This window comes from Eschrichtius robustus, chromosome 9, assembly GCF_028021215.1.
Source record: "Eschrichtius robustus isolate mEscRob2 chromosome 9, mEscRob2.pri, whole genome shotgun sequence".
Classification (NCBI taxonomy): Eukaryota; Metazoa; Chordata; class Mammalia; order Artiodactyla; family Eschrichtiidae; genus Eschrichtius; species Eschrichtius robustus.
In genome coordinates, this window is record NC_090832.1 from 7,999,280 (window position 1) to 8,010,025 (window position 10,746).

The following is a 10,746-nucleotide window of genomic DNA, read 5'->3' on the forward strand; positions in this document are numbered from 1 at the left end:
ATATACAGATTGCCAAAAAACACATGAAAGAATGCTCAGCATCACTAATCATTAGAGAAATGCAGATCAAAACTACAATGAGGTATCACCTCACACCGGTCAGAATGGCCATCATCAAAGAATCTACAAACAATAAATGCTGGAGAGGGTGTGGAGAAAAGGGAACTCTCTTGCACTGTTGGTGGGAATGTAAATTGATACAGCCACTATGGAGAACAGGATGGAGGTTCCTTAAAAAACTAAACATAGAACTACCATATGACCCAGCAATCCCACTACTGAGCATATACCTGAGTAAACCATAATTCAAAAAGGGTCATGTACCACAGTGTTCATTGCAGCACTATTTACAATACCCAGGACATGGAAGCAACCTAAGTGTCCATTGACAGATGAATGGATAAAGAAGACGGGGCACATATATACAATGGAATATTACTCAGCCATAAAAAGAAACGAAATTGAGTTATTTGTAGTGAGGTGGATGGACCTAGAGTCTGTCATACAGAGTGAAGTAAGTCAGAAAGAGAAAAACAAATACCGTATGCTAACACATATATATGGAATCTTAAAAAAAAAAAAAAAAAAGAGAGAAGGTTCTGATGAACCTAGGGGCGGGACAAGAATAAAGACGCAGACGTAGAGAATGGACTTGAGGACACGGGGAGGGGGAAGGGTAAGCTGGGACGAAGTGAGAGAGTGGCATGGACTTATATATACTACCAAATGTAAAATAGGTAGCTAGTGGGAAGCAGCCGCATAGCACAGGGAGATCAGCTCGGTGCTTTGTGACCACATAGAGGGGTGGGATAGGGAGGGTGGGAGGGAGACGCAGGAGGGAGGGGATATGGGGATATATGTATACATATCACTGATTCACTTTCTTATACAGCAGAAACTAACACACCATTGTAAAGCAATTATACTCCAATAAAGATGTTAAAAAATAAATAAAATGCACTCATATTAAATATAAAAAGAAAATCAGTTAGGAAAGGTGTTTCAACACATAAGACCAACTTGTATTTTTCTATTATAGTCAAACTCAAGTAACCAAATTCTCTTTCTAAAGAGAGATCATCTTGTTTCCGTTGTTTAACCAACATGTAGGTTTCAGTCACTGCACTAGGAGTTAAGGATACAGAAATAAATAAGACACAGTCATCTGCACAGTTTACAGGGGAGGCAGACAGAACTAAATCTAATTCAGTATGGGAAATGGAATAAAGGAGACTGACCGCATCAGAGCAAACACGCACCAGGAAGCCTTGTCTCAGGGTTTCAAGGTGGGCTTCACAGGGCTGGGCCTTGAAGGGTCAGTAGGAATTTGTTAGCTGAGGAAGGAAAAGAAAGGCATTTTAAGAAAAAAGAACAGATGGACAAAGGCATGGAGGCAGGAGGGCACAGAATGTTGGTTGTGGAGTTTGGGGAGACTGGTGGACCCAAGGTGGAGGTATGACTTAACAAGAAATAAACAACTAGACTGAAGCATGAAGGCCTGGCTATGATGCTTCTTTAAATATCAGGCTTATTTTATAGGTTATGCTTATCCAACAACAGTGCTTAAAAATTATATGGCGTGGGGGGCTTCCCTGGTGGCGCAATGGTTGAGAGTCTGCCTGCTAGTACAGGGGACACGGGTTCGAGCCCTGGTCTGGGAAGATCCCACATGCCGCGGGGCGACTGGGCCCGTGGGCCACGACTGCTGAGCCTGCGCGTCTGGAGCCTGTGCCCCACAACGGGAGGGGCCGCGATAGTGAGAGGTCCGCGCACTGCGATGAAGAGTGGCCCCCACTTGCCACAACTGGAGAAAACCCTCACACAAAACGAAGACCCAACACAGCTAAAAAATAAATAAATAAATAAAGTAGCTATTAATTTAAAAAAAAAAAATTATATGGGGGGGCTTCCCTGGTGGCGCAGTGGTTGAGAGTCTGCCTGCCAATGCAGGCGACACGGGTTCGAGCCCTGGTCTGGGAGGATCCCACATGCCGCGGAGCAACTAGGCCCGTGAGCCACAACTACTGAGCCTGCGCGTCTGGAGCCTGTGCTCCGCAACAGGAGAGGCCGTGACAGTGAGAGGCCCGCGCACCGCGATGAAGAGTGGCCCCCGCTTGCTGCAACTAGAGAAAGCCCTCGCACAGAAACGAAGACCCAACACAGTCAAAGATAAATAAATAAATTAATTAATTTAAAAAATATATTATATGGCGTTGCTTATTAAAAATGCAAATTCCAGGGCCCCACTGTTTCAGGAAGCCTGGGGTGGGACCCTGGAATCTGAACTTTCATAACCCAGGGCATTCTGATGCAGATGGGTCCTGGGCCATGGTTTGAAAAACACTACCCTACTGTATAGCGCAGGGAACTCTACTTAATACTCTGCAATGACCTATATGCGAATAGAATCTGAAAAAGAGTGGAGGTATATATATATTTATATATATATAACTGATTCACTTTGCTGTACAGCAGAAACTAAGACAACATTGTAAATCAACTATACTCCAATAAAAATTAATTAAAAAAAAAAAAGAAAAATACTACCTTTTGTACTAGGGAGCCATTAAAGTTTCAGTGCAGGGCTGGGATGTGACCTGAACTGTGCTTTAGAAAGGCTACCCTGGTCATAGTCTACAGGCTGAAAGGAAGGGAATGGTGGATGGATCAAAGAATCCAGTAGGGGGTTGTTGAAATAGTCCCAGTGAGAAATCAGAACTAGGATAATGACTGAAGGAAAGAACGGATTCCAGAGCCATTTCAGAGAAGACTGGTAAGGCCCCAGTGACCATGAAGGGGAAGAGGAATGGAGGAATCAGTGGACTGAGCTTCCCGTCTGAGGAGGCTGTGTAGACAACTCCTGTTGACTGAGATCAGGAGAGCAGGAGGGGCAGCGGCTGGGAGAACAAAGAATTAGGTTCGTTGTGTGTTGAGAATGAAGCATCAGGAGGACACGCATAAGGGTGGATTCCAGGTGTGCTAGCCTGTGTGTTCTCTGCTCCCAAGGGCCTACATCTTTCAATAAGCAGAACTTCACAAAACAAAGAATAATCGACACACGAGATCTTTAGGACATTATTCATTACTGTGCATTTGCCTGATTATAAATTTCAAATGTAGTATGTATATGCATAACTGATTCACTTTGCTGTACACCTGAAACTAACACAACACTGTAAATCAACTATACTCCAACAAATATTTTTAAAAATATAAATTAAAAAATAAATTTCAAATGCACAAGTCACCTAAGATCACATGCTCCTCTTCTATTCCCATGTCTCTGGCCTGGGCTCCTGGGATCAGTCTCCTCATTTCCTGTTCTTGCTCCCTGCACCAATCTATCCTTCCCAGACCCTCACATTGCCATTCCTTCCTTTTCTAATACTCCCTCCACCACTCTGGTGTTACTCATTAATTACCTCTATAGCCATGACATTCCTCCTTATAGAGTTAAAATTATATCTTCTCCCATTAAACTGCAAACTCTTCCAAGGCAAAACTTTATTATTCACGTCTGAACCTCTAGGACTTGACATAGCCATTCAATAAATACATACTGAATTATTCCAAGAGATAAAGGCCATCACCATGGCCCTGAGAATGCACCCTGGTTACCCATGAAAGAAAACCGCCATCCTGAGCCCAGGCCATCACATGTGTCTTGATCATGATGTGGTTGGAAAGCAAATAAAAATCCCATTGAAACTAATTCTCATTAAAAACTAATAACTCTGGGGACTTCCCTGGTGGCGCAGTGGTTAAGACTCCACACTCCCAATGCAGGGGGCCCGGGTTCAAGCCCTGGTCAGGGAACTAGATCCCACGTGCCGCAACTAAGAGTTCGCATGCCTCAACTAAGGAGCCAGCCTGCCGCAACTAAGACCCGGCTCAACCAAATAAATAAATAAACATTAAAAAAAAAAAAAACTAACAATAACCCTCCAAATTGATTTGTTATAGCGTGGTTTTATTTAAATGAACACATTGCTAAAAGTTACATTCCCAGTCTTACCAGACCAAACTGAATTTCAGTCCCTCAGGTGAAATAGCGGATGGCAAGAAGTGCCTTGAACGCAGCTGGTCCTACCTGCTCACCACCCCCAGACCCTTTCTTGCTCCAGGCTCCTGGGTCATTTTGCATACTATTCATCTCCATTGGTGGATGACTAAGACGTCTGAGGTCAGGAAGGGTAAGGAGAGTGGAAGGGTGAGTGCTGCGAGCTGAAAAGACCGTCTAGCTCAGAAAGCAGTGAAGATGAGGGGAAGCAATCGCACTGCAGGATTAACTGCTATGGGTAACCTGTCTCCCTGTCAACCCAGTTCTGGTACCACGGGCTCTCTGTCCAGGCACACACAGCATCTTCTTTGTGCAGCTCTCTTTCTAGGCAGCAATCATCTTTGCAGTGATGCACGTTTATCCAACCGTGACTGTCCCGGATGGAAGGAGAGTATCCTAATAGCACTCTGTGTCCCTGACGTGGTTGGTAACACAGCAACACAGCAGTAGAAACCCCACTATGTAGGAAATGGCATCATTCCGGGAAGCACTATCGGCAGCATCAGAGAAGCGTCTTCCCAGCCTCTCTTCCCTACAAGTCCTAGGGAGACAGCAGTAAGGTGGAGCGTGAGAATGCCATTGCCTAGGACTTCAGGGTTCAAGGCATCTTCCCTCTGTGTTAGCTTTGGATCCTTCAATCAGCTTGGGAGGCTGTTAAGTATGAAGGAAAAATATCGCCTGCCTTATCAGTAAACAAAGCATGTTGCAGCCATCAAGTCATCACATTACAGCCACCCTGATGGTGAGCCCTGAGGGAACTCAGGATGGAGGCAGGATGCTCCCCCCCACCCCCCCCTCCCCTCCCCCACCCTGCCACCAAGCAGCCAAACCCAAAATGATGCACCCTGAGAAGACTCCGGATGAGAAAGCACAGGATACTGGCCTCAGATAGCTGAGGTGCGTATGAAAGGAAAGATTTCAGTGAGCTCAGAGAGACTGTGAGATACACACATTCTCAACTAATTTGAGGATTCTTACTCTGAGCTCTTCCCACTCTGCCTTGGGGCTGAATCCTCTTTTTAAGACCTTACCTTTTATAGCCTCTCTGTTATAAATCTAATCTAATCTGCCTCTAATCCTTCCTACTTTAGGAGTTGAAGGCATCACATTTCCTAATGTTATAGGATTTTTTTTTTTCCTCCAAAGACTCATCTAATTTCTGATTATGACTTTGCCAACTTAGGACTGAAATCACTGTGTTGTCTCCACATTCAAAGTCCACTGTGAAGTAAAGTAGCCGCCAGTACTGTTTAAATGGCCCCCCAGTACCCAAGGGCTCACCCCAACAGGCTCATTTTATAGTCTGTTTAATCTTTATTTATTTATTTATTTATTTATTATTTATTCATTTTTGGCTGCGTCGGGTCTTAGTTGCTGTGCACAGGCTTTCTCTAGTTGCAGCAAGGGGGGCTACTCTTCATTGCATTGAGTGGGCTTCTTATTGCAGTGGCTTCTCTAGCTGCGGAGCACGGGCTCTAGGTACACAGGCTTCAGTAGTTGTGGCACGCGGGCTCAGTAGTTGTGGCTCGCGGGCTCTAGAGCGCAGGCTCAGTAGTTGTGGCGCACGGGCTTAGTTGCTCCACGGCATGTAGGATCTTCCTGGACCAGGGCTCGAACCTGTGTTCCCTGCACCGGCAGGCGGATTCTTAACCACTGCGCCACCAGGGAAGTCCTATAGTCTGTTTAATCTTAAAACAAAATGAGGGATTTAACTTTTATCATTGCCTTTTTTCTAATTATAAAACAATATTTGTGTTCATTGAAGAAAATTTGAAAAATTCAGTAGGAAAAATAAATCACATAAAACCACTACTCAAAATTAACCTGATCTAACATTTTGGATTGTTTCTTTTTAGTCTTTTTTTCTCCGTCTCACACACATTCTCTTTTAAAACTGAGATTGCATTTTTTTTTTTTTGAGATTGCATTTTATAATCTGTTTTGGTTGCCTGCTTTTTTTTTCGCTCAATATCATACTGTAAACATTTTCTCTGTCAGCCTTTACTTTTAAAAACATGACTTTAATCATCGCTATTTGGATGTACCATAATTTATTTGTAATAATCCTCTAACTTTGGACATACCAGTTTCTTCTGATGTTTCACTATTATTTTTTCAAAATAACAAAACACTGTAATGAACTCTCTTGGATGCAAATTTTGTGCACATCTTTCATCATCTTCCTAGGACATATTTCTAAAAGTGGAATTGCTGGATCAAAGGGTATAAATAATTTTCAAGATTTTAAAACATTTTAACAAGTTGTCTTCCAAAAACGGTATGAATTATACTGACATCACGGTATGAGAATTCTTTTTTTCACAGCATATATACTTTTTTGTCCCCATAACATCTCCGTTTTAAAAAATTCCCAACTTTGATAGGTGATTAAAAAGGTATTTTGATTTAATTTGCATTTATTTGATCTCTCATGAGTTTGAATATTTTTCATGATAACAGTCATTTGAATTTCTTCTTCGACATTATTTTTTCATTTCTTTTACTGAGTTGCAAGAATTCTTCATAAATATAATACTTTGTCAAATATGTTGGAAATTCTTTTCCCCAGAAACTGGGGTATTTGATAGAAGATGTAAGAGGATACAGCTTGGAGTTTTCATAAACACACTTCCTGACTGTTACAAGTCTGCCTGTCCTCTGTTGATAATTGAGGTTTAGAAGTTGAAGGAATCACGTAGATACTGCAAACCACTCTTTAATTTACATGTGAGGAAGCTAGCTCATAACTAGCTCGAGATTACATATTTAGTTAGCAGCCAAGCCAGAACCAGAGCCTAGATTGCCCAGGTCCAAGTGGGCACTATTTCTCCTCCCCACTCCAGTCTTTTGTCAACAGTTCATCTATGTGTGAAGTTCACTCACCCACGCATGTGGCTAGTAGAACTTTGGGGACATTTAACAATGGCCTTAATGTCACCAGAAGGGATTACCACAATCAATTTGACTGTTAGTAAAGATTTTTATTAAAAGCCTCAAGGACTGGACTCTTTGTTTATTAAAGAATGCTATTATTTATTAGAAGATGGATGTTTATTTATTAAAGCACCATCTCATCTACCCAGTGCCAAACACTGAACAACAATAAAAACAGACAGGGATGAGTTGCTTTCAGTTTCTTCTCGTCCGACTTTCTTCTGCAAAGTGGAGTGACCACTTTGGTGATAGTAGTCGTCCCCACTATCAACAAACACCTCTATTAGAAAACAATAAAAGTGAGACGGTCCAGACAGCAGCATCACGCTTTTAGACAAGTCCCCCAAAAGGGAGTAAGACGTAATCTCGTTCCCGCATCCCTGCCCACACACAATACAAAGTGTGTTATGAGATTCTACTCCATCTCCTCGCTGTGGTCTCAGAGACGACACCATTGCCTAGACACGCTCTCTCCCCTCTGGCTCTCTTGTCTCTTTGTAGTTTCTTCTCTGTCTCCTTTCCTGGGTCAGTTCTCACCCTCCCTTTGGGCCACCAGGCTCCATTCCTGGCCCTCCTCCCTTCTCACCCTCCCTGGGTGGCTTCATCCAATCCCCTCATTTCAACTGTTACCACATACTAATGAAATCCAAATCTACAGTTCTAAGTCAGACAGCTCTCCGGAAGATCAGACCCTATAACTAATAGCCCTGGGTATCTCTTACTGGGCCTCTCGTAACAGCACACCAACCTCAGCTGATCCAAAACAGAAATCAGACCTTCCCTGCTGTTCCGTACTTCCTCTGGTATTTTTAGTCTGCCAAGCCAAAAAACTGGATGTTTTACCAGGCACTACTCATCTTGTATGTCCCTGCACCAGTCCCTAGAATCAGCCATTTCTCCAAGGAGCCCTGGTTCCTTTGAGTAGAGATGAGTATATAGAAGCCAAGATCTGGATGTGGGGTGTACCCGTTGCTATTGAGGTGTCACTGCTCCCAGGCCCTCTCAGGGGACAGAGCTAAGGAGTATATGTATATAAATATATATGTACAGGCATACATATATGCACTGACATCCATATTTCCATAACTTTCTACATGTGTATTGATTACCAATGACTTCACACCAATATCTCCAATTTTGCTCCACCATCACTGAGTTCAGTTTAGTGTTCTTCCTCTCCGTATTCGTAATTCCCATCTCTGATGGTAAGAAACCTGACTCCCATTGTCCGCAAGGCATTTACCTGTTTGATCAATCCATGAATAGGGAAACCATCTCCTCTGTCCGCCGCCGCCCGTCCTCCACCCACACCCGGACGCCCTCCTCATTCTGTTGATGCCCTTTCACCTCATGCCGCTGTCTCCTGCCCTGGGACACACTCCTCACCCAGCAGAAGCTCTGAACTTGGCTCCAGATCCCCTCCCCCGCCACGCAGATGCCCTCCTTGTCCTGCCATGTCGCTGCTACCTCTCTCGCCCCAGCTGGGCTGCTCAGGCTCCTCCACCTCATGCAAGCCCCAGGCTATGAGAGAGGGTGTACTTAGCACCCACCTCCCTCCCCGAAAACATCAAAAGAACTGTAGGCAGTAAGGCATCTGAATGCAAAAGAGATGTTTGAAAAAAGAGGTTGGACATTGTTCCAACTACATTGTAGGGTGACTGTCTATTCTGCCTGTACTTAGCCTGCTTTGCCTCGGAGCCATGCTTTCACTCAAACTGACCATAGATGTGAGTCCTAAACAAAGCAGCTTAGCCCCTCTGAACCTCAGGTCCTTCACATAGTTGGCACATAGTTTACTGTATTTCTGGAAGCCTGGGGTGTAAAAAAAGCTAGAGACTGAAGAGCATTTTGCCAATACGAGTCTCATGGAAACGCCAAACTGAGATCATAAATCAACAAGCAGGGAAAACAAGAATGGTGGTTTCCATAGATGTTTAAGGATGTGGGCTGGCAGGTCTACTCCAAATTGCTACCTGCATTTACTTCTCAATGAAAGTGAGAGGAACAGATGATCAGCGAAGGTGATACAAAAGCAAGAAGAAGGAAAGAAGGCAGAGTTGTGCGGAGTTTCAGCTTTAATGAGGTATAAGGCAGAGTCTTAAGTGCTCTACGTATAGGCTTGCTGAAGTTTTCTCTAAAGATCTAAGAAGCAGGCATCCTCTTCCACATTCCCATTCAGTTGCCCACAGTGCTCCCATGATCCTGAATTCTCAGTCTACCACGTCAGTCTTAAAAGGAAGGAAGGAAAGAAGGAAGGAAGGAGGGAGGGAGGGAGGGGGAAAGGAAAGGAAAGGAAAGGAAAAGAAAGGAAAGGAAAGAAAAGGAGAGAAAAGCCAACCAAATGAGTGTCCAGCGTAGGCCATCTGAAACCTTGTTATGTTCCTAGGCAACAAAAAGGAGAGGCCTGACCCTAGGCTGGACCTTCCAGGTGTGCAGCTCCAGAGGAAAAGGCAAATTCTCCTCTCTGTGTGTGTGCAGTAACCTGGACAAACAGAAACCCATCTGTGAGATGGAATTTCCATGGCAGGTACGAGATCTGATGGGAATGTGCCGGCAGGAACATCTGTCCTGATATTAAACGCCTCATTCCCAGCTTCCTAACCCTTGAGCCAACTGCACAGAGAAGCAGGAACTCCTTGCTCCCTTTCCAAGTGTACAGCAGGATCACCTTAGACCACTCGTCTCAGAAGTGGGGGGACTGGGGGTAACTTTCTCTCCTGGGGGACATTTGGCATCTTGATGGTCCCACTGAGAGGAGGAACCTACTGGCATCTAGTGCGCCGAGGCCAGCCGTGCTACTAAACATCCTACAGTGCACAGAAGAGCTTCCCACAGCAAAGAATTTCTGGCCTCACGTGTCGCGGCGCCAAGGCTGAGGCAGCTAGAGGCAGGCTTGCTTCCACCCTCTCACTGCTGCCTACATAGCGATCGGACAAAACCCCGCACGTTCTCTCCCCAGTTTCCCCTCCCCACCCTGCCTGGGAAATATTGCCAAGATACTCATATCAAAGAGCAGGAGATTCTTTTCAACGCAACCTCGCCGCCCGTGGGCCGCACACCTGTCTTTAGAAGCCACAGAAACCAATACTAATGCTGGTGCCCCCTGAGGAAAGGCAGAGGAACATCAATCCAGCCTCCAGCCAAGAGATTTCCCCGGAGGAATCAAATGCACTAACAATCCCTTCATACCCCAACCCCTTTATCGTTTATCACATCCCATTAAACAACCTTGAGCACCTCCAAGTCCACCATCAGATTCGTGAATGGATCCTAAGACTCTGGTCCCCTGTCACGAGTCAAAAAGAAAAAGTTAACACAGAAGTTTCAACCCCGAAGTTGAAAAACGACATCTGGGGACAGCTAACGCAGCAAAGAAGCAAATTTTCCAAAACAAAGGCAGGAGGAGACAGGTTTTTGCCAACAAACACCAAACATCTAACACACTATGAAAACAACCAGCACAGAAAGAGTGGCCCGGGCAATGGCTTTTTGAAGAGGGAAAATCTTACTCTGGTTGTCAAGGGTAGCTACACCATTAGAAACTGGGGTGCAGACTCACTAGGTCCACTTGCTCGGGGAGAGTCAGAAGTGGCAGCAGGAAGGCTGGTCATTCGCATCCTGGGGCACTGCTGCCCCACCAGCCCGCAGGGTCTCCGGTCCCAGCATGTCCTCCAAGGATGGCTGCAGCCTCCCTTCTCCGAAGAAATCAGAGCCGCTCTCCCACTGCTGAAAATATTTGAGAAGTGCAAAGC